This window comes from Triticum urartu, chromosome 5 (genome assembly GCF_003073215.2).
Source record: "Triticum urartu cultivar G1812 chromosome 5, Tu2.1, whole genome shotgun sequence".
Classification (NCBI taxonomy): Eukaryota; Viridiplantae; Streptophyta; class Magnoliopsida; order Poales; family Poaceae; genus Triticum; species Triticum urartu.
In genome coordinates, this window is record NC_053026.1 from 536,508,533 (window position 1) to 536,520,508 (window position 11,976).

The 11,976-nt window shown below is 40.8% G+C and overlaps 1 pseudogene; it reads right to left on the bottom strand.

Moving 5' to 3' along the window:
• Positions 1–4,204: 4,204 nt before the first annotated feature.
• Positions 4,205–8,746, bottom strand: LOC125507328 (annotated as a pseudogene).
• Between the last annotated feature and the right edge of the window lie 3,230 nt (positions 8,747–11,976).

The following is an 11,976-nucleotide window of genomic DNA, read 5'->3' on the forward strand; positions in this document are numbered from 1 at the left end:
CCGGGAATTGGTATATATAAAGGCTAGTGATTGTCTCAGCACAAACTAAACTTAAGAAAACATGTATTCGTAAACTGCCTCTTTGGACAAAAAAAAAACAGAAAAATAGGGATTCCTATGAAGTATGATCCGTGGTGGAATGTGGTATAAGCACACTTTTGTTCATCCGACATACGTTAGTTCTCAATTTGAGCTTACAGTTAAGATTTCTACGAAGTTGTAGGCATAATAATACATGTCAAAGAAATTTAGCAGCTCGAGTGCTATGACTAAAGGGCACTTATAGAAAAATCTTGGAAACTACAATCCTTCAAATTTTGTATTAAAACCCAACGATACAAATATATCCCATATGGTGTGTTGATTTCATCAGTTTGAAATATAAAATCCTCAAGTTCATGGACAACAAGCAAAGGGACGCACACTACTCGTTATCGGGCATGAAATGCGCGACTACAGCTTTATAAATCTCTAGTGTTATTATTATTATTATTATTATTATTATTATTATTATTATTATTATTATTGCGGAACTCTAGTGTTATTATTATGCAAGTAATCTCTTCAATGCAATAAATACAAAGGCCACATACTTTAGAAAATTTAACTTGGCCAACGATTAGTTCAGTGTGCTGATTATCAGATACAATATTATTTAAAAAGTATTTTTGATACAATTTCAGCATATTAATTTAACATAATTCCCATACTGTTATACAAGTCCTGTTCAAAATAATTTTTCGAAAACACACACGTTTTATATTTGTGGAGGAATAATATGCGTTAGCTAATTTGCGCATGTGAAATTTCCACGAGCTTGTGCGTTCTAGCTCGTAGAGTTACCCACTATACTTGAAATAGTTGACGTGTTTGCATCGAGGACCGGAAGATTTAACATCACACTCAGCACCCGTACTTGTACTGGTGCAGTTCATCAATGATCACATGGCCTCATGCGTCTCCAGTCTTTCACAAGACACAACTCACCTGTACTGACCGTCTTGAAGTCGTTGGTCTACTTAGCTCGTTTTTATCTCTACGAAAATATAAGAGATTAGTCGCTGGGCTTTGTTTTTCGTGAACTTTGTAATTCTAAACTATGTGTTGGGTAGTTGCAGCATCTTGATGTAAAGATCAAAGGATCAATAAAATCCTTCATTTAAAAATGAAAAGATTCACAAATTTATTGTTCGTTTAACACCCATATAGCCTAGAACCTAACTAGGACCAAACTCATAACTAAGGATATTTTAGCTATTGACCTACCAAATACCAATGGATCAATGACCTCTTGTCGTTGTCAACCACCCAAATGTTTTATAAGAAGCGAGACCTCCCTGCCCAGAAGATGGATGGCTTGCTCATTTTATTATTTGCCAAGTCTCTACACAACATGGATTTCAATTGATAGCCATAGGAATGGAAGGAGTCAGAAATTACAGATAGAAAGCAGGAATTACAACATTCTATGTGCCAAGTACAACTCTGTCTCTCGCTCCTACTATGTGCCACCATAGCTATTCTCATTCTACCACGTCATGTATGCCACACTCTCATCTCATCTCGGGCGACAGGTTGTGTGGCGTTTTATTGCTTGGCCATGATAGAATGGCGACCAGAGGAGATTGGTTTCCGTTGGTAAAATGGTGGAACAGACGAACAGGGTGCTGACGAGCCTAGTAGAAACGAAGAGCCTCCAGCCTCCAGCCTCCAGCCTCCAGCCTCAAAGAGCCTAGTAGAAACGAAGAGCCTACTGGCAGGGAAATGTAGGATAGAGATATGAGGACGCACGGTCGTAGAGAATGTAGAATTTTCAGAAGTAAAAGCCGTATACTATCTGAGAATGAAAAGTAATAGCCAATTTTCGTAAAGAATAACAACAGCCCATAAATGATAAGTATCATTCCACTTCGTGGCCCTGTAAACGCCCAATCTCATTCACTTATTGGCCCAACCAAAGTATTCATCTCAATAGAATGGCCTTTTGAACGTGGATTTGGCCCAGCAGATGTTATGAGTTCAATACTGAAATCTACACTAAAGCCGAAATCACTAGTTAAGGGGGAACACCTTGCAAAGGTCACTCCCACCTTCTCAAACTCTGACGAGTGGCGAACTACATGTGAGTACTTGTCGCAACTTGAGAGTTTTCTCCTTTTTTTTTGTAGATTTACTTTTCTAAATGTTTTATCTCTCAAACAGTGCGTCCAAATCCCGAAAAGGTTTCATCGTTGGATTTCTCACATCGAGATCTTTGAAATTTGATCACATGTTGACAAGTTTTAACAAACTTAAAAAAAATCCCAAAACCGGAAGCATGTCTTTTTTGCTTTTCGAGAAGCGCATATTTGTGCCTTCAGGACATCCAAATATGTGCTTCTCGTGGAAGCACAAAAAATCACGCAAAAAAAAAATTCAATTTTTTTCCTTCCCGGGAAACACAACTGTGCTTCTCGCGGCGATAAAAATTGCGCCATCAAAAATGATATTTTTTTTCTCTTTTCAAGAAGCACAACTTTTCGCAGAAGCAAATTTGTGACTCCACGAGAAGCAAATTTGTGCTTCTCGTGAAGCAAAAAAATATTCATGAAAAAAAATCATGAGTTTTTCCCTTTTCCGAGAAGAAGAACCGCGCTCCTCGCAGAAGAAAAATATGTGCCACTTTTCTCTTGGAAGCAAAAAAAGATTCACACAAAAAATAAAATTCATGATTTTTCTCTCTTTTCGCAGAAGCACGCTATGCTTCTCTGTAAAGCAATTATGTGCCTCCACAAAAAGCAAATATGTGCTTCTCGTAGAAGCACAATTTTTTTTCCCACAACTTATTTTTTTCCCGAACTTTCATTCGCCAATTTTCCCCTTCCAAAACCTAGGAAAAGCAAGGTGTAAACCAAAAAATCTATCTAAAACCCGAAAACGCCTATAGAAAACAAATCTAGAGGGAGCGCCCAACATGACATGTAGCGACGACTGGATGCACCACTTGGCTAGCTATTAGCCCACAAAAATGACCCTTGCGGGGGCTCCTATTCGGCGCGCTCGGCGCCGGTTAGCACATTGGCCCTCGGACACTCCTTGCTCATGGGCCAGCGCTCTTTTGGTTTTTTGTTCACTCAGTTAACATTGTTGATCCGGTCGACCGTGGACCAGTCAACTTGGTTGACCGGTTTACTTTTTTTTAAAGCTTCACATGATTGAGAAAAAGTTCAAAATATTGATTTATCTTCCAAATTTTAAAAAAAGTTCAAAAAAGTTCACGAATCTTGAAATTTTAAAAAAACTTTATGAATTCAAAAATTTGTTCATGGTTTCAAAAAATCTCACAATTTTAAAATAATTTGTAACATTCAAAATATTTTCAAAAAATAACTAAAAAAGTTCATGAAAAATGAAAAACTGAACAAAAAAAGTTCGTGAAAACCACGTAGTAGTGTAAACCGCATGGTTCTAAAAAAAAACTGGCGAAAAGTTACCCAAAACCGGAGACAACAGTCCCATTCACGTATACCGACAGCTTACATCGGCCGGCCCATTCATGTCGATGTGAGCGCCGGTTTGTAGTGTTGCCTGTATACGCCAAGTAGGATTCCGCTGCACAACGACCGTTGCTTGCTGTTGTATATCCCATTTGTCGCACAAACTAAAAAATAGTATCATCTGTTTCTGAAATTTATTCTTATTGTTCATAATATTTGTTCCAGCGTAGGTGTAGAATGTTCATGTTTGTTGACTAATATGAAGCGCAATTTTGTATGATTTTGGCAAATAATATTGCTCTTTATGTGAAATTATTAACCATATTTGTTCTTAGTTCTAACACAAGGAAAATACACACCGGAGCTCGACGACGCGGGCTGCCTTGGGCTGGCCGAGGTGTGCAGAGGCAGCGTTAGAGCACAGGGCCAAACATGGCAGGACGTATTTGTGTTGAACCACGGTGTCATCATCCTTGAAGATTTTTCTTTTATACTCCCTCCGTATCAAAATTCTTGTCTTAGATTTGTCTAAATACGAATGTATCAAGTCACGTTTTGTTGCCCTAGGCAACGCACAAACAGTTAGCTAGGTACACACTCAAGAGCTCACTAAGAACAGAGTAACATTACAACGACTAAGAACAAGAGATTGTCCTACAGCCCTAGTACTTACTCTGTCCCAAAATAAGTGTCTCAGCTTTAGTACAACACTTTTTTGGGACGGAGGGAGTAGCTTCTAAACAGCGCAGGCGCATAAAAAGGTCACTTCGTTCTTGAGTGTTAGCCAACCCAAGCAGCTGCATCGAACACGGAGATTGATATACAGTGAGAGATGTCACCACTTCTTGGTCATGGGAACCCAGCACTCCTCTACAAGGTTTCTATATCTCGTTCCCCCTATGTATCCGTATCTGAACTCCTCGCCAGGTGGGATTTCAATGTTCGGCTCATCCCTGGGTGCATCCGTAATCCAATCATCAGGATAGCTCAGATGGATCGTCAAGATCACGCCAACATGGCATCGGCACAGGCCACCTGCAGCAGTTCAATGTAAATATCACCCCCCCCCCCCCCCCCCCCCCCCCCTTCCAAATTACTCCCTCCCTACACTAATGTAAGACGTTTTTGCAGTTCAAATTGAACTACAAAACGTCTTATATACTGTAAAAACCTCTATATTAGTGCACAGAAGTAGTACAAGACAGTTTGGATATTTTTTAAGATGGACTATGTACTGGCTGAAATGAGTGAACAATACACACTAAAACGCGTCTATATACATCCGATTCTGAAAAAAGTTGAAACATTTTATAACTAGGTACGGAGGGAGTACTACTTTATATCCCAAACTATTCACTGTAACTAATTTGATAGGAGTGTGCGTCTCAGGATGCCTTACCTGTTTAACCGAACTCTGTCATCCCCATCCATTTTCCAGAAAGAGGAACCACTGTCCTTGGCAACCTCACCAGCATCACTGTCGTCAAACACACCAACAAATACATTTATTTATATCACTCAACATTATGCCTGGCTGAACTCGCTTCAGCAGGCTTCTCAATCAAATGTTCATCTCAACAACATATCGGATAAACACTCGAATACCCCAAAAAGGAAATTTTGAAATACCTCTTTTCCTTAAAATATGCCAGGATGTTGCCAATCTCATTCCATAGCAGGAATGGGGTGCCTATTTTCTCTGAATAGAAGTTCATGCCGATAATTTCTCCACGCATATTAAAAAGGGGCCCTCCAATCCCGGCCTGGTAAGGTGGCATAAACATATTCTCAGTTTTAATCCAAACAGACATCATGGTAATCAACTAGTAATCTTGATGCGACGATTAGCTTCCACCATGTAAAAAGTAGGCAACAAACAGCAACAGCCGTCCCGACCTTACTGATTTTACATGTGGAGCGTAAAATGAACTTGCAATCAAGCCTGCCTGACCAGGAAACCAGACGCCCACTTGTGGCCATTATCGTGCCTGATCTGAAGCAACGCCCTGCAGCTGCTACACGGGAAATACCAATACAATCAAGCTGAATCTTTGCTGGTCGGATAACACGGCAATCCTCGACACTGACTAGAGCGACATTGTAATGTAGACTTTAATGCTCTATGTTCCCTTTTCGGACAAGTTTGTTTGGAAGCAATACTTTAATCTGCAAATTATACAGTGAGACTTCAGAAGTTTTCTACGATCTCTAAAGAACAGAAATCAATCATAGAGCGAGGAGCGCAAACCGTCAAGTTTTCAACAATCTTGCTTTCATCACAATGATCTCTAACCAGGCTTGCAGATGTCAGAATGGTTGTTGAGCCATTCCATCGAATAAAAAAACCCGTGCATGCAGAAAACATTTTTTCACCTGCCGTTGCCATGATTTTGATTATTAACAGGCAGTAAACAGATACAAATATATACCGGTAAATGCCACATTGGTGTAAAATTACCATTGAAGGAAGCAAGTGCGACAACAATGCGACTTATGTCAGAAGCATTTTTCCCAAGTTCCCTCCAGACACCTTCACCCCATACGTCGCCAAAGGTGTCTTCAAAAGTATTAACCAAAACCAAGCCATCTGGTGTTATATACAAGGTGGCATAGTTGTTAGTGGCACAGCAGAACTGTAAAGAGGCGTGATGCACAAAAAGTCGGCAAATCTAGAAACACTGACTCACCATCCAGCATAGTTACTGGTAGCTTGGGGTAACCCATCTTGTCTACATCCCCAAACAGACTATGCTCGATACCAGTTTTATAAACTGGCGCAATAAGGACAAGGTCAGGTGATTATAACACTGAGATATACCAGTACAAAATACAAGTAAATGCACATAAAATTCTATGCATAGTGATCAGCACATAAAATTAACTAATTAGCTTATGATGACAAACTGAGCAACATTTCAGGTTACAAGTTAGAACGGTATAGCATACCCAAGAACAGTGTCTGAAAAGGTTGACTGATTAGCACTAACGCCATGGAAGTACATGTAAAAAAGGCCAAACTAGTTGTGATGGTTATTGAGTAGAAATGCAATAGTTGAACTTGCACTACTTATGAAGACCGTACAAATTGATGCTTAAAAAAAGAACTACTACAAGATATGACATCCCCCAAGCTTCATCTTAAAACAGGGGAGTGCCAGACCCTGAAACTCGCTGAAGTCACTCCAGGGAGGCACCGACATCTTGCGAGCACAAGGGTTCGAGCCTGAGCAGGTGGCGGCTTCCTTGACATGAGAGTGCGAGACAACGAAGTAAGCAATAGCTCCCTCCTTTCCAAATTAGTTGACTTGGATTTACCTATATACGGATGTATCTAACACTAAAACGTGTCTACATCTGTGTTTTGATTTTCGGTTTGAGCTTTTTTTCGCCCTAGGCCGAGATGGCTGAATTTCGGCCATTTTCAAAAATTTCGGCTGAAATTTGATCAAATTTTAACTGCGATTTGACTTAAATTTGACCAAAATTTACCAAATTTGAGCAATTTCGGCCTAAATATACTTTTCGCCCCAGGCCGAGATGGCCGAAATTCGGCCGAAATCCATTTTTTCCGGCCGAAAATCAAAACACAGGTCTACATATATCCATATCTAGACAAATCTGAGTCAACTAATTCAGGACAGAGGGAATACAACAATTTGCATAATACCACAAGTTTAGCTGTCTCAAAGAGTGGCTGTGTGCTTACCGTCTTGATAGCGATTGAACATCTCATGTGTGGGTCCTTCTCCATGCCTGCCCAAGAAAATCAATGTGACTGCTAATCCAGCAGCAAAATGGATCAAACATGTGCATTAATATGCAACATGCTGCCAAAGAACTAAATGGTAGAGTCGTATGCATGCAACAGGATAAACTAAAGAGGACACCACGTTGTGTGCATATACATATTTCACAAAAACATAGAGCTTTGAGCAAATGCCAAAGAATAATCAGAATAGGGAAACGTCATAATTCCTTCTAGCGAGCACATTTCCTTTCAATTCAACAGATGAACAAGAAATGTGACTAGTCTTGTATTGCAGGGCAACTGTGCTACATGCCCATGGACAGAAATATCTTTCTGACGGTGGAAAACCTTTACCTGTTCTCTAGGGGAGTCTTAAAGTTATACACCAGATAGACCATTACACCCCATGGTAGAAAAAAAAGCTCTTTCCATAACCAGAAAAAGGTTCATGCCGATAAAGTTCCCATCCAAAGAAAAAAGTGGCCCACCTTCCCAATCCTAACACAAATAACAGGTGACAGACAACAAGGGTTACATTTGAACAAAATGAAGTGAAATTGAACAAGAATTAAATAGGAAAATAATCATTTTTTATTGCCTCCAAGGTACAGTTTAGCGCATAGAACAACAGAAACAGATTAAAATGCGCATATCATAGTGCAAGTGTACCTTCGTTATTTTAGCCACAGACAACACAGGATCTTCATTATATTTAGGCCAACTTACGTCGCCAGCCAGTATCACACTTTTTGCCATTAATTCACCGGAGGTGCCACGCCCTAGAACTACCACCTTACCATAAGGCAGAATCCCCTCAGCATGCTCAATAAGTCCAACATTAACATCAAGGAAGGTCTTGACCTTGACAACAGAAAAGTGTTCATCTACATCATCGCTGTCTAAGAAACCCTGGTAAACCTCACTGCCTACATGGCGCACCTCAATCTACAATGATAGGACAAGCACACAATGATCACAATCATCTTAAGCAAACATGTTATTAAGGGATGATTGGCAGCACAAACCTTTACGTTGTCATGCTTCTTTTCGATTCTAGCACTGTTGAAAACTAGGGCCAATTTTGGTGAAGTCACAAACTTTGTAACATATAATTCACGCTCTATAGCTATGCCTGAGCATGCGAATAACAGTGTGTCCCCTACAGAATGTAATATAAATCCTTTGTAAGTGGTGATGTTTGTTGGGAAAACATCTCTACAGATTTCTTGGAAATAAAGAAGTGTGTAATCACCACTGCACACAGCAAGTGAGGCAACACTTTTCGACATATTTGATTTAACTTCATCACTGAGCTCAGCCAAGACATCTTGATTCGAGTCCCCATGTAAGTTGCCTAGTTAAAGAAGAATCATACAGCAGAAATGTGAGTGGTCTATTCTCAAAAAAAAAAGTGAGTGCTCAAACAAAGGAGTGAAAAACGCATGCTGAAAAGAAGATGAACCAGCAGACCTGAGATCTGGATTGTCTCTTCTATTCCTTCGTGAGATTCTTTTGAGATCATCGTTGCCCGCTTAGCTCTTCTGTTCCCATGTGAGCTTCTTGTGAGATCCTCACCACCTCTCTTATTTTTCCGCATCTTCCCTAGGACTGAAGCAGAAATTTTTCTTTAAAAAAGGGGCAAAAAGGCAGGGCCAAAAAGCAACATTGTAAAACTCTCACAGAACAAGTAATCAAAGAGACACTAGTAGCAGCTTCATAAGTTAATTTCTTAGCTCAACACTACAGCATGGAGGGCAAACCTGAAATAGCTGCCAACCGTCGCACTTGATCTATCCAAGTATATGTATCAACTAGCCTATTCCTGCTTCGTGACTATTGAAATTGGAAACATGCTCCATGAAAACCATACATGGGTCGTATCTTGGAGCAAAAGTAAATTACCTCAAAATCAAACCTGACAAGAACGAGAAAAAAAATAACTATAATTTTGCAGGTTGCATCACTCCCTGTACATCTATTACCTCCAATGGACCATATCGAATAGTAACTTTCCCTCTATTACCTACCTAGACTAGGCTGGAGCTGGACACACAAAACCACCATATAATTAAGCAATCAAGCAGCTGTTCAAATGTACTCGTCACAATGGAGTACAAGATTTCCTTTTGTCAACAAACACCCTCACACCGTCCTCACCGAAACAAAAGTGGGATTTCGAAGTTCCTCTCTGCCGGCACAAAACTATCTTTCCGATCTAGCAGAGCTTAAGGTGCCTGGCGGTCGCACTACAGGGAGGAGAGGATAAGGAGGGCGTGGAGTCTTAGAAGGCCAGGGGTGGCGCACTGGCGGTGGCGGGGCACGCACCCGTAGAGCAGCACGTATCGTCCTGCCGACTGCCGTGGCTCGCCAAGAGAAGGGACAACAGAAAGAGATAAGAAGAGGGCAGGAGGGTAGAGTACTAGAAGTGGAGCTCGGGAGCCGGAACGCAGATCACAGCGCCGCCGGCGGCCCCAGGGCGCGAGGGCTACGTTGGAATTGATCTCCAGTTGAACGAACAAAACCCCGTCGTACGTGGACGTGCTCCCTGGGAGTTATTTTACATCCGACGGCTGTGTAGTTTAGCACCCCCACGTCTCTTTTCCAGCGAAAGAAAAAACATTAAAAAGTCGTATTCTCTTTCTGTTCTCTCTCCGTAATACTCCACTAATCTGGCAATACTCACGCTCCACTATTCTGGAGGGAAAAAGGAGGCTAATCTCATTTTTTGCCGCCAACATGCAGAACAAAGAGGTTAGGGCGCCAAACCTCTTTGACTTGTGTTAATCCAGACGGAAACACACAAATTCCTGCTTATCCATATAGGAAACATGCAAATCTCACCACCATATTAGATCACCCGCATCAATCAGGAACAAGATCCTTGGCAGAAGCACATCAAGCAAGTTCAATCTCCGGCAGAAGAAGAAAATTTGCAATCTGGAGGCCAAAGTGCATCAACCAGGCAGAAGCAGCGCAATCTAGCGGCAGAAGGAAAGGGTCATCTTGTGCCCCATGGCTTCTTCAAGCATCGATCCTCGGATCCATGAGGATGGTGATGAATCTCATGGGCCAAAAGTATAGTCTTCATGATCTCTTTTCGTTCTTCTTTTCCTTGTAGAATTTATTGGTTAATTTTCCCTGCTGAAAAAGATCGAGAATGCCTTCATGATTGTAGAACATTTAATTCTCCTGATGATTTTTTAAAATGCCTGGTACATGAAGTAATAACTGGACATGTCAAAATAGATACTTAATACATGAGGCAATTCGCGATAAGTATTTCATTCAGTAATTCTAGATGCTTAAAAAGCAATCCTTTGTACTAGAACAAATTATAGCTTGTCTTGGAGGCGCTTATTAGTGTTTGTAAGCTGCTCAGAGCTGCAAGGATCATCTTTTAGTTGCAAGTCATGGCTGAAGAAAGGAAAGCCACAATCCATAGTGTCCATTTCATTATTATACTCAGTTATTAATACTCCACTCACTCTCAGCATGTTGTAATAGAACAGCAGCTTGTGCATATTAGTCTACATTGTTCGATAATACTCTTATGACGTGGGTAATATTTTTTTAACCCTTGTTTCATAAATCAAGTAAAATCACGCATGGTAAGCACAATACAACACATGTGAAATTGTGCATTAACAAAATTGAATACTAATTCATACAGGATGCACAAGAAAATATTGCAACCAATTGTATTGACAACAGTTCACCAAAGATTGACATGACATTTTTATCTGAAGAGGAGGCATACTCCTTTTATAACAAGTATGCAAAAGGTATTGGTTTTACCATCCAAAGAGGGAGTCACCATAAAGTGAAGAATACTACTGTAATACAACAACGGACATTTACATGCTCCCGTCAAGGTATGGGTTGCTTGTATTTTGTTTTGGTTATTACTATGTATTACTTTTGGATTCACTAAGATAATTACTTTATTTGACAGGATTCCGAGTTGAAGATAGCAGAGAGGATTCTTTCAGTTACAGTAGGCCTGAAACACGATGTGGTTGTCAAGCTCATATGAAGATAAGTCTAAAAAAGGGATGTGAGCACGGGACGGGAGCAGGCAAGCCCCGTCCGCCGTACGTACCTTGGTCTCGGCACACGTGGCTAGGGGCCAACCAACTCAATTTGTTTTTGGGGTCCGTCGATTTGTTCCAATGGAAAAAAGGGAAGATCTCTTTCATCTACCTCCTGGAAAAAAAACTGTTCATCGTCTTCGTCCCCACTACCTTGATCTGAACCATCCACAAGGCCACAACCGCCAAATGAACAGCTTGACTTCGCTACCCGCGGCTGGCAGCGCTCCCGCGACCGCCTCGCCGCCCTGCCCTCCCCTCGACCGTTTTCGGGTTTTATTTTGTTATTTTACCGGCTTTTCGCTTTTTGATTGGTTTCCCTAGGTTTAGGTAGAAAAATTGTTTTATTAACTTGGGGGAAGCCACACTTTCTCTGCGAGCGAGAAGCACAACTGTGCTTCCCGAAAGGGGAAACGCTTAGTCTACACATGTGCTTTCAGGAAGGGAAAAGCATAGTTGTACTTCCTCGAGAAGCATAGTTTGTTCTTTTACAAGAAACACATATTTACTTTCACGAGAAGCATAACGTGTGCTTTTGTGGGAAGCACAGCTTGTGCTTCTCTAAATACAATTATGCTTTCATTGAAGGAAAAAAACACAGTGATGCTTCTTCGAAAAGGAAAGCACAGCCTGTCTTCCTTGCTTCCTGAAAATAAAAATAAAG